This window comes from Ambystoma mexicanum, chromosome 1q, assembly GCF_040938575.1.
Source record: "Ambystoma mexicanum isolate Mex_15411 chromosome 1q, UKY_AmexF1_1, whole genome shotgun sequence".
Classification (NCBI taxonomy): Eukaryota; Metazoa; Chordata; class Amphibia; order Caudata; family Ambystomatidae; genus Ambystoma; species Ambystoma mexicanum.
In genome coordinates this window covers 1,167,872,329-1,167,885,081 of record NC_090922.1, presented here as the reverse complement: position 1 = coordinate 1,167,885,081, position 12,753 = coordinate 1,167,872,329, and positions in this window count along the sequence as shown.

Below are 12,753 nucleotides of genomic sequence, written 5' to 3'. Positions count from 1 at the left end.
AATATAAAAAATAAATATTTTAGAATGTTTTACAAAACTATGTGGTTTACTAAAGTTTGAATTTTATAATTGATTTGGCTTCACTTGTGGTAACTATCCAGCCTTGGGGGTGTCTAAACATTTGTTGTCTTGTCATGGCCATGATAAATTTCTCCATGAAACATAGGGTATTGTTGGATCCCTGTGTGTTGTTATGACATTGATCTGTGAAGCTACAGCTACCTTAAAATTATGGCTGGGTAATTGTCTCACTTTTATTGTCCAGGTCAAACGTCCAGTGTTATAAATCTTATATGCTAAAATGTATAAATAATGTTCAAGGTTTGTGTGGCCACAAGGGCAAATGCTAGACAGTATATATCTGCACGATTTGGACCTCACCTGACTCTGCACCCCACCCAAATAAACCCGGCTGACACACATGCTCCACGAAGGAACCAGTTCTATGCCAGCCAATCCGGGAGCACTACCCCTACAGCATGGATCATCTTCCCTTCGTCCAATGACCATAATTTAATGTATCCCCTATAGCATATGTCATAGATGACGTGATTTTGTAATATAATGTGCATTTTTCTGATGTTTGGGCAGAGTGCTCTCAGAGTCCTCTGCTTGCCCTATTTTGACTTTGGATAAACTTTACTTGATTCTCACCCGCACTTGGTCCTGGTCTCATTCCCTCCTGGGGTGTGTCCATTATTGACTCTCCTTGGGGAGTTATCATTGCAATATTGGGGGATGCTCACATTCACTTACTAAACTGTGGCAGCATCATTTATATGCTTAACTGAAGAAATGCTACTTTCACGTCACGGAGGTCAAGTTTCTGGGTTTCGTGATGTCACCTCAGACGATAAAGATGGACAATTGAAAGGTGGAGGCAATTATCACCTGACCTTCCCCAACGTCCGTGAAGGGGGTCCAAAGCTTCCTTGGTTTAAAAAATTTAGAACGTCGGTTTGTACCTGGTTTTTCACAGCTAGTGCATCCAATCACATCGCTGCCTCGTAAGCAACGAAAGTTTGAATGGACAGGAGAAGCTGAGGAGGCGTTCCAAGCACTGAAGGGGAAGTTCACCACTGCCCCGGTTCTCCAACACCCATGACTTGACCTCCCATTTGTGGTTGAGACTGACACCTCTAGCGTTGCTATGGGAGCCATGCTATCGAAAAGAAATCCAGACAACAGTCAATTGCATCCAGTGGCCTTTTGGTCGAAGAAGTTCTCTGCAGCCGACATAAATTACGCAGTGACTGAAAACAAACTATTGGCAATCAAGATCGCTCTCAAGGAGTGGAGACACTATTTATTAGGAGTCAGACACACCATTACAATTATCACTGACCATCGAAATTTGCCGTATCTGCGGTCTGCTAAAGCAGAATCATTTTGGTAGCTCCGCTGGGCTCTGTTCTTTGCTGAGTACAATTTCATCATCATCTACTGTCCAGGGGTACACAATGGCAAGGAGGGCGCATTATCGCACATTAGTAAAGGCGACAACGCTTATGTAACTCCCGATTCAGTGGATATCATTCCGGGAGAAAGACTGCTCAGAATTCTTGGGCCCGTGAACTCCCCATTGGAAGACCTAATAGAAGAAGTAGAACAGAGTATGTCGGCTGAGCAACTTCAAGCCTGGAAGGCTAAAGAACCTCAATGTTTTATTCAAGACAACCTGCCATTTTATCAAGGATGCCTGTACCTGCCAACACAGACCCTACAAGAACGAGTCATAGCCAACTACCACGGTGCACTAGTATAATGTCACCCAGGAGTAACTAAAAACCCTTGAGAAAATTAAGTGGGCATATTGGTGGTCAACCTGGCTCAAGGATGTCATTCAGTTTATTCGGTCATGTGGGATCTGCGCCCAGAACAAGGCTCAAAAGCAGAAACCAGCAGGGCTCCATCAACCGTTAGCAATTCCACCAACACCATGGCACACTATTTCCATGGACTTTATCACGGACATGCCTCCCTGTAATGGTTTGAACACTATACTAGTTGAGGTGGATTTATTTCCAAGATGGCTCACTTTGTGGCTCTGAAGGGAATCCCAACGGCAGAAACCCTGGCCCAGATTTTCTTAGAACACTTAGTAAATCTCCATGCTTTCACGTCTGTGGTGGTGTCAGATAGAGGCAGTCAGTTTGTGTCTAAATTCAGGAAGAAGTGCTGTGACCTGGCAAAGATTGAAATACGTCTCTCAACAAGCCATCATTCCCAGACTGATGGACAAATGGAATGCACAAACCATACTCTTGAACAATACCTCTGATGCCTCCTTCACCAGGCAGAAAACACCTGGGTGGACGTGCTGTGGATTGTGCAATATGCATATAACAACTCTGTACACGCCTCCACTGGACTCAGCCCCTTCTTTATTCTAGGTGGACGACACCCAAAAACCTCTGTTTATGACCCACCAAAAGTCCTAGAGATGCCAGCAGTTATGACTCTACATGATAGCATTTCTCATACTATCACATACTACCAAGAAGGCTGTGGAGCACATGACCGCAGCAAAAGAATCACAAAATAAATGTGCAGACCACCATCGCAGAAAGGCTCCGAACTACCAAGTTGGGGATGCAGTGTCCCGGGAAGATAGCTCAGCGGCAGCATGCTTGCCTTGGAAGCAAGACAACACGAGGCAACACAAGTCCGATCTCCGGGTCCGCGCTTAGAAAACTCTCTGTATCATGCGCGTTATAAATAAGCAACTAAGACATGTTCCGTAACAGTGCCTCAATGGCCCCGGGCTGTGTGAGCACTTTAAAAATGCAAATAAATACATAAAATAAATAGTGTGGTTGGCCTCCAAGCACGTCGCACTGAAAGATTCAAGGAAGTTTCACCCCAAGTCTTTAGGCCCGTACACTATAGATGCCATGATCAACCCCATGGCAATGAGACTGGCTCTTCCACCCAATATACGGATACATCCCATGTTTCATGTCTCCTTACTCAAACCATGTCACCCGGGGAGCCAGGTACAGACACCTCTGAGCCCGGTGACAGTAGGTAGTGAACCTGAATATGAGGTAAAGGACATACTAGACTCCAAGGTGGTCAGAAAGAAATTGTACTATCTGGTAGATTGAAAAAGGTATGTGCCACAAGACAGAACATGGGAAACTAGTTGTAATATTCATGCACCCCGGTTACTCAAGAGATTCCATCTGAACCATCCCACCAAGCCAGGATCCAGAGGTTCACCCTTGGGAGGAGTAGGGGCCTTGGGGGGGATCTGTCATGATCACCAAGACATTGCCAGGAAAGAGTTCTCAGAAAACCCATATGGGGGCTAGGTGGGTAATTGCGCGGCGCTTCCAGCATACTCAACCACACAATATCATTGGGGAAATGGGATTTCCTAATTCTCCTAAAATGGTTGCCCAACAGGCCATTGATAGTCTCTAGCAGGGGTCTAGTCCTGGAGTGTGGCTTCCTATTTAAGCCACGCCCAAGATTCAGCCCGTGCTTCAGGTTGAAACTGCAGACTGCAGCACATCGCTTATCGGTGCTCAGGGATCAGCCCTACAAAAGAAGAACAGACTTTTGTTAGACACACCCGAACCACTGCGGACAGAAAAGGAAAATCAGATTCAACACTCACCAACTTCGCTGCGGAATTCTCTAAATCTCCACCCAGCTGCTTTGGGTGCAACGTGTTCCCCTCTGCAGACTTCCAGTGCAAGCCTCACCCTCTAAACATCAGCCGCCAATCACTCGCATCTGTGAAGGAAAGAAGATGGTAAAAGAGTTAGTGCCCAGACTCCAGTGCATCACGCCACTCGCACAAACAACACGCGCATTCAAAGAAAAGGACTACCAAAACAGCAAAGGCACTTGACTTCCCGGAACACACGCGCACTCGCAGGGGCATATCTCCTGACCTGCGGCGCATGCAAGGGAAGCATATTAAAGCCGCGCATGAAAGACTTACATGAACGCTCAGTTTCCCCGAGTATGCCCGCATGCAAGGCATTAAAGACCTGAAACTTGCAGCAAGAATACTCGGTCTCTCCGAGTACGCCCGCATGCAAGGCATTGAAAGACTTACCTGAGTTACATCAAGAGCGCTCGGTCTACGAGCACACGCAAATCCAAAGCGCTCTCACTCTCGAACCAGCAACAGTCAGCAGAACCTGTCGAGCGCATCTGCTCCTGCCTGCATGAGTTGGAAGAAACATAGAGAGTTATAACACGCGCTCATCACTTTCACCAAACTGAAGACCTAGTGCTCAAACCGCAAAGCCAAGCACAAGCTGAACTGAACCTTCTATCAAGCTACAAACCAAGCGATCTAACCATCTGAGGAAAGGGCGGAGGCAAGACAAGCACAAAGCTGAACTGAACATTGCTCATCAAAAGAGACCACTTCTTCAGTCGCAGCAGGTTAGGGCTGATCACCATTGAAGTAACTGGTATTCTCCCCACCAGGAACACAGCGCCCCTTCCAGACAGCAGGTTGGAGAGCTCCCTCTCCTAATCTTTCAGGTGAGCAGAAAAGTAAAACTCCTGAGAAGTAGAGGAGAGATTCACGGGATTGGGAGGGGGGGAAGAGCGTTTTTGAGGTTCCATAAGTTGGTGACTCTTGTCCCTTTTTCTTGAAGAAGCACTCTCTTAACCCCAGCTAGACTGTCCACTGCATCGGTAGTACCGAGGCTCCTGATGCTCCTGCAGATTTAAGGTAAGCATTACAGATGTATGTGTTGCCACATTACGTGGTTCCAAGCTGCTTGTTTTGGCCAGACTCGGTTGCTTGGGGGCATAGTGTGTTTTTCATTGTGATTGGCATTTGAGTGATGTCGGTAGTGGATGTGGTATCTCTACAACTTTGATTTCCTGGTGAGGATGTGGTGTTTGTGAGTTTAGAGTATATATGGATGGAGAGGTGTAATGTTCTGCTTTCCAGGGTGCTTGGATGCATGAATGGAATGTCAGTGTGGAATTTGAGTGTAGTCCTGGGTCAGTGTTCTAAATGTGGCAGTGGAGTTAGAGCTGGCTGGGGTTTGAATGGTCCAGTATGTCTGTGTATATAACCTGTATCTTTAAAGTGTAATGGACTTACTTTCTGAATTTGACTACAGGTACTTACGTCCGCATAGTACGTGTCAACCTACCAAGTATACATCACATGGGCCTTGCGAGCTACATTAACAACATGTGTCCACCAGCTGATGAGTCCCCAATCATGCCCTGCATTTACATGTAGCACCAGCCATGGTAAAAATCTGCATTCACCTTTGAGTACTTGACTGCCTGCACCCGTCTAGGTTGATCCCACTTTCAATGACTGCCACGTGTATATCGTTGGAAACCTTTTCCACCCATCATGTGAGGTGCAGCGGCTCTGCAGTGCATCCTACAGCGGTAGAGGTGTTGCAGCAGGAGATTGCAAGCAGGCTGCAAGCACAGTCTTCAACATATCGTGGCACTGTATTCCTTGTGATGTATGGATTACGGCGTGAACCACAGAATGCATGCTTGCGGTGAATGCTGGTCTTCCACTGCTGCATGCATGCCAAGCAGCTCCTCAGCGTATGTCATCACTTCTGTCAGCACCTACATATCTGCTTCTGTGAATTAAAGCTCCTGTCATGGCATTTATTTTGTGAGTGCATGGCGAGGATAGCAAGTGTAAGGAACGAAAATGGCCACCCAACTGGTGCCCATTTCTGTGATGATATATTTGTACGGCAATAAATCAGCTATTTGTTCGTGGAATTAACAAATGGCAATTACTCTGCTTTTCTGGTGGTCATTTTAAGTCCTAATTATCTTGTAGATTGTTCTGATCAGTAATGGATTTGACCACTTATTCTCTTATCAGCGCAATTGTGTCTCCTGTACTCATAATGAAGGTCACAGTATTTCAATGTATCTTTGCACCAGGGCCATATTTGAATCGTATTTGCATGAGGGCAATCATGGAACTGGTGAAAACATTCATTAAAGGAATGTTTAATCAAAGGGTACGTTTCTGTAATATGTGTATTGTTGTACTCCAGAACTAAAATAGAAAACAAGCACTCTCAAGTGAGGCAATGCCGTCCTCTTTCGGTGGAGTAATTGGTTTATCTTTTTTCTAGGAGACGCAAAAGTGCCTATTAGAGATGGATGGATAGTTTGCCCAAAGTACTGCCAAAGCAAGTGGCAGAAGGGGTGGGTGCACAATTTGTCTCTGATGTTGACCGCCTTATTGGCCAAAATGCTTGTGCCCGCCTGCTTCTGCAAGCAGCTTGGATTGTATGGTATAATAGTGGTCTTTCTGCTAAACCTTAGAAGTCTCAAAGGAAAAAAAAATTGCTGGTTCTGCTTCCACTGGAAACGGCTCCTTCATTGTTAGCTCTAAACAACAGTTCGTTTTATATGTCTTCTTCCCAAATGGCATCACTGTGCACTGGACAAGTATGCAGATCAATCCATCACCTGAGCTTTCATGAAAGACTGATGCAAAGGGCACAAGTCAAGTTCATCCTTGCTTGAATATCACAGCTTCAAGCACAACGGCCTAATGATTAAGTGCAGTGCTTTGATCTGCTAGCACACTGAAAGATACACATGTTGAAAATCACAGTTATGTTGGCATTAAGCGACCATATTTTGTTTTAATATAAGTAGTTCCTCAAGGGTCAAGCTTTTTCTACAAAAACACTCTGACGACTTTACAGTGATAATATGAAACATTAGAATCACAAAGGAAATAGGCCTAAATAAACATGTATGTAATAATATTCGAAAGGATTATTAAAATGATGTCTCAATACCCACATGTATGATGGCACGATCCTGAACGCTCACACCAGAACAAATACAACCCGCTAGGGAAAAAAGGGCAAAGTCGATTTTATAAGGATAACAAGTTTTAATCTCATACTTAGATGAGAGCAACAGCAAAGAGCTCTGCTGCCAAGAACGTTTTGTCGAAAAAGGGTACAAGCCGAGGGGACACATCATCATTGTGAGGAAATACGCCGGTCCGATAGCATAGCGAGTAGAGCACTCACTTCGACATCTGTGCAGAGCCTGCTGATGCAGGTTTGAATCCCGGCAGGACCAAACTCAGCCTTTCATCCTTCCCAAGTCAATGAGCACCACACACCGTGGGTAATAATAAGCAGCGCTCAGATACAAGAGGGTTTGTAGCGCTATATAAATGGCAAAATTAATTAAAAAAATAATTAATACATACAGTAAAAACACACGCGGCTGGTTGGTGTGCGCCTATACAGGATCCACCTGCCCCATAAGGGATGCCAGGTCATTCGTTCCCGCTCAGTCCATCTGTTTTCCATCAAGAGGGGGCTGCAGATGTCATCTTCTTCTCACCAACAAAGGTCAAAGAAAAACTTACGCATACTCCTAACACAATGCTACTTTATCATTGTACTGTGCACCTGGCAGGCTTTAATACTGGCAAAAACAAGGTTCTGGGATACTCTAACCTCGACACACACACATTTCACTCACTCCCTTTAGCGTTATCCAGCTTCAAGGTTTCCACCCTCGTTTTGAACTATGATGTACCCCTCCCAGCACCTTGCAATAAAAATCATATGATTGTAGCTCAAAGACGAGCAATGTCCATCCTCTTTGAACATTTCAGGACTTGTTACTTTGTGGTTGGTGGTCAAAGAGAACCTGGTGCCATGGAATTCAGGGATCTTGGGGATCAGTCAGATATATGGTCTGTAACTTGTGGTCACCTGAGGATGTGCCGGTTCATGCTTTGGACAATGTGAGATAACATGCAGACCAGGCACCAGTCTATGATCGTGGCCTTGTAGCGCACATTCCTTACTGATAGAAAAACATCTTTGCAACACTGTTAGAATAATGAATGAGCTTTACGGTGGTTAGGGGTGTGGGTTGTCCTCATGGGAGCTCGGGCATGGCTGGAGATTTCCCTTGTCTCGCAATTAGGGCCTAGTGCATGAAATACTGCATTCACCACGCAGGCCTTGTCTCCAAACTATAGTTACACATATCTACACAAAATGCACCAACCTGTATACAAATAGCAGTATTGATCATGCCTTGGGCTACTGTAACGCTCACCTGATTCCCACGGAGGCGCCGATCTGTTCTGGACTGCTATGACCTCTTCTAAGGTGATGCGCATGACTCGGAAGACGGACTGGACCGGACCCCCAAACCTCGCCTGTCTGGCCCGTAGAAGAATCCTTCTGTAGATGGAAAAGGGGATTAACTGTCTGCTGGATAATGTATCGGATTCCTCCCCTTGCCCCTCTCACACTCCTCGAACCCCCTCTGTGATTCCCCGTAGAGTCTCACCTTAGAGTCTGAAAGGACAAGCTCTCCATCCTGCTTCCGATGCAGGAGCGCGTTGATTTCCAGTTACTTCACTGGTGAGTATTCAACTCCGCTTGACTTTTCCGATATGAGGCCGTAAGTATTCAGTTGCAAAAGTTCAAGCCTTAATTGTCCGTTGTCCTTTTCTCTATTTCAGATGTAGGATGAAGAATCCGCGTAGAGGGATGGATTCGCCGTAGGTAACTGGTGAGTCTTTTTGATGGATGGTTCCCTTAGTGATCTTGCTTTCACCCACTAATGCGTGTGTCTTTTTCCCCTTAGGGGCCGGGGTACGGAAGTGCCAAAGAAGCGGCGCCGACCCGAGGTGAGGAAAGATTGTCCCAACAATAATCAGGTAAGCCTTAAGGTGGAAGAATCAGGCCTTCCTCGAACTGTTCCTTCGCTCACCTTTGTTTTGTCTCTTTTTCCCCTTAGGGGCTGGGGTACGGCATTGCCAAAGAAGCGGCGCCGACCCGAGGTGTGGAAAGATTGTCCCAACAAAAATCAGGTAAGTCTTAAGGTGCAAGAATCAGGCCTTCCTCAATCTGTTCCTTCGCTCACCTTTGTTATGTCTCTTTTTCTCCTTAGGCGCTGAAAGGCGACGGATGGTGCCAATGGTGGCTGAAGAGCCCGAGGGCGCCTTGTGACGGTGAGTGGAACGCGGCGCTGCAGCGAGCGATGCGATGCGCTTCTAAAAATAATGTCTTTTCTCAGGATCGTCGGAGTGATGGTTCTGGACTCCGGATGGAGGTAGGTAAAGTTGAATTATTCACCTTTCTCTCCTTTCCTTCCTTTTCAGGTGTTCCAGGTTGCAGGCGGGCGTGGCTGGAGCCAGGATGCAGGAGCAGACACGGTGAGCATCCAGCTGCTAGATGCAGAACAACGCGAAGCGTGAGCTGCTGTCTGGGCGTGGTTTAAATAGCCCCCAAAGTAGTTCCAGGTAAGTATTCTTCCTCAGCCACGCCCGAGTGGTAAAATAGTCCCATAGGTAAAATAGTCCCTTTCAGACCTCAAGGAGGTCTGGATCCGGCAGCATGGTCTGCATCAGGTAAGTCCATCCAAGCACTCCCATAATGAGCCTGGCGCCTATGGTGCCAGGACTGACGCCTTCTATGAGCCTGGCGCCAAAGGCGCCAGGACAATGTCCAAAGAGCCCCTATAAGGGGTTGCTGGGTCCCTCCCTGGGGACATGATGTCTGCTTTTGGGGACGCTGGCCCTGAACTGGCTTCCCGGGAGTAGGCATCATGACAGCTACACTATAGGGGTTGATTATGTTGAGGTGGGATCCTACCACGGTCCACCCTCCCACTTGGCCCATCATAGTGCTTCGAGTGACACTTGCACACTTCTAAAGCGCTTTGAGGGGTGGGACGGGGTCGTCCCCTTCCCAACACTTACCAATTGATAAGAACAATAACGTTGTTACAAAATGCATTGGGCAAAATTATCAAATTATTATTCAAGAATAATTATATTATTTTGAGTATTTTTTTAGCGTCAACATATAGCCTCATGAAGGAATGGAACTCTATACATCACTAGTGGTTACTGCCAAAAATATGTGGTTAAAGAAAGAAACAACCCTTACAAAAAGCATTGCATTTCCATCACACAATGTAGAATATGAGGGAAGACTTACCATGTACAGTTAATGGGTTACAATTAACAGTGTTGAAAGGAGAAGTGGGGGATTGAACTGTGGGATTGGCTGTTGATGGTACCAGTCAAAACAGATGCTCGGCTAGGTGGGCTTGGTGAGTTATCTATGTGGTGTGAAGAAAGTTTTCCTTGAAAAGGCGGGTCTTGATCTCTTTTCTGAAATACATGTGGTTGGAGGTAAAGCTGCTGCTTACTTGCAAAATCTTGGAAAAAGTAGTTGTTACACAAGTACTCTCCAGAAACGAACAACTCCACCTCCTAAATGACTGTCAGTCAGGTTGCACCCAAAGTGTAGCAGTGAGACAGCCATCATCCAGCTGGTGGATTATGCTAGCCAAATCTTGGATAAGGGCGACACATGCCTCCTTCATCCTCCTTGACCGCTCGGCTGCATTCAACACCGTCAACCACGCCATCTTTCTTCACGTCCTTGCTGACATGATGGGATTCTCTGGCACTGTTCTGAATTGGTTTACCTCCTACCTCTCAGGCAGACACCAGGCTATCCAGATTAACCTGTTGCATTCTAACAGACTTCGGGTCTCGTGCAGAGTCCCCAAGGCTCCATCCTCTCACCAATCCCTTTTAACCTTTACATGGAGCCTCTGGGCACTCTCCTCAATCCACCAATATGCTGATGAAATTCAGTTGTACATGAGAGTAAATATCTCGCAGGACAGCATTCATCTCCACGATTACCTAGCCATCATCCAGATCTGGATTTCAACTGCCTACCTCAAACTAAACCTACACAAGACTGCATTCACTCTCATCGGTCCACCCGTTAAAAAAAAAAACGTTTCCAACAATGGCTCAATCATATGCGCCTAAAAGGATTTGATCTGCAACTCTCAGATTCACCAAGATCCTTTGGCTTCACCTCTGACAGCATTCTGTCCTTCCAGAAACATATAGCCTTGAAGACCCAAATAGCCTGGCCTAGAATCTCTACCCTTCCAAATATCAGTCCTTCATTCCGCCGTAGGACTTCCAGACCATAGTGCTGGCCCTTTTGGGGGAAATGCTCTGCTGGCAGGTCTCCGAGCTGCTCACTTAGCTCAACTAAAAGTAGTCCACCATGTTGCAGCATGACTTATCATGGGAGCATGGAAATTTGACTGAATTACCCCCATCCTATTCAAACTACATTGGCTTACGCTCCAAGCCAGGCTACTGTTCAAGACTGCATGTATCATCTACAAAGCATGAGTAATACACCAGTGTATCTGGTGGCTAAGCTCCATATATCTGGTGACACACCCTCCGTCCACAGCAAATTGACCAACGGGCTTGAATCACAACTCGTTCGCAAAGGGAGGACCTACAAACAATCCTTCTCTTGTCATGCACCCACCCTCTGGAACTTGATCCCGATGTTGGCTCGGAATGCCCCACAGTTCTCCAATTTCGCAAATCTCTCGAAACCTGGCTGTTTCAACAACACCTGACCATGGACTAATTCAAATGGAAACACATTCCGATGCACAGACTTCACACTACTGTCTTACTCGTAATAGCACCTTTCATCTGCTGATGACAAGAAAGGGTAGGCATCTGCACTGTTTTATAGGCAATAGAGTCCCTCTATACATGAGTATGCTGTGGAACACAATGTCTAATGTTGTGTTATGCATTGTAAGCCCCTGTTAGACCATGTTAGGCCTTGCTATATGTGGCTTGATTGTTTGTTCCCCTCACTAATCTGATCACCATTCTACTCCTACCTTACTCGATACAGCTTCCAGATGACCCACTGTAATTCTACCTACTGTCATTTGCTGTTTTGTTCCCCACTGTTCTTTGGCTCATGTGAGTCGCTCTGTAATGTTTCCCCATATCTCTGGTGCCCAATGCAATTCAAGTGACAGGCTCCTAAATATCTCACCCTGAACTCATAGCATGCTGGATTATTTCTATGGTCACCAACAGGACTATGACCGCTAGGGAATTCCTACTTTGAACGTCCCATATGAATTATTCGTATCCACTTGTAGATGCCATCTATTGCCTCATGCTCCCTATTTCTTTCCACTCTTCCATTTGTTCCATCACTCTCACAAAAGGGCCAATGGCTGCACACTGTCTACTGAAAGGGATACCAAACCACTCCTAGGTGTCTCACAGCAACTCCTCTAAACTACCTTATCCTATGGGCACCAGTACTGACATTTTCATGCAGGCGTAAAACAAATCTATTCCAATGAAATACGCTTAATATTAGCACCTGAAAATTATTATTAGTCAGATCCCATTAGAATCCACTATAAAATGCTGCCTATAAAGCATATCTTCAGATAGTGATGTATTGCTCCCGAAGCAGAGAGTAAAAGAAAAGAGTGAAGGCGATAGTTGCTTTATTCTTTACTTTTACACTGCGTTTTGAGAGTCTAGAAAATGCATGCATGGGACCAGCAACACATAATTGTAAATGTTGGTGGTCCCCTGCATGCAATTGCCAACTTTGGCAACATGACCCCTAATGTGTCACCACCCTTCACTAACAACATATTCCCTTCCACCCAAGTCTGTCCTCCCCATCGCCCAGTGACTCTTGTATCACAGTATCACTGGTCCCTTGTGTGGAAATTAGGGCCATAATTGTGAGAGTAAAAAACATCAGTACACCCACTGTCAGGTGCAAAAAATGGAGTAAGAGAAAGAGAATAGTGCGAATAAGGCAGAATTGTGTCGGAAGCGGCCTCGCAGTGCGACTTGACACGTGGACAGTGTTTCACTCTAATCGAGAAGCTGGTTTTGTTCGAGTCCAG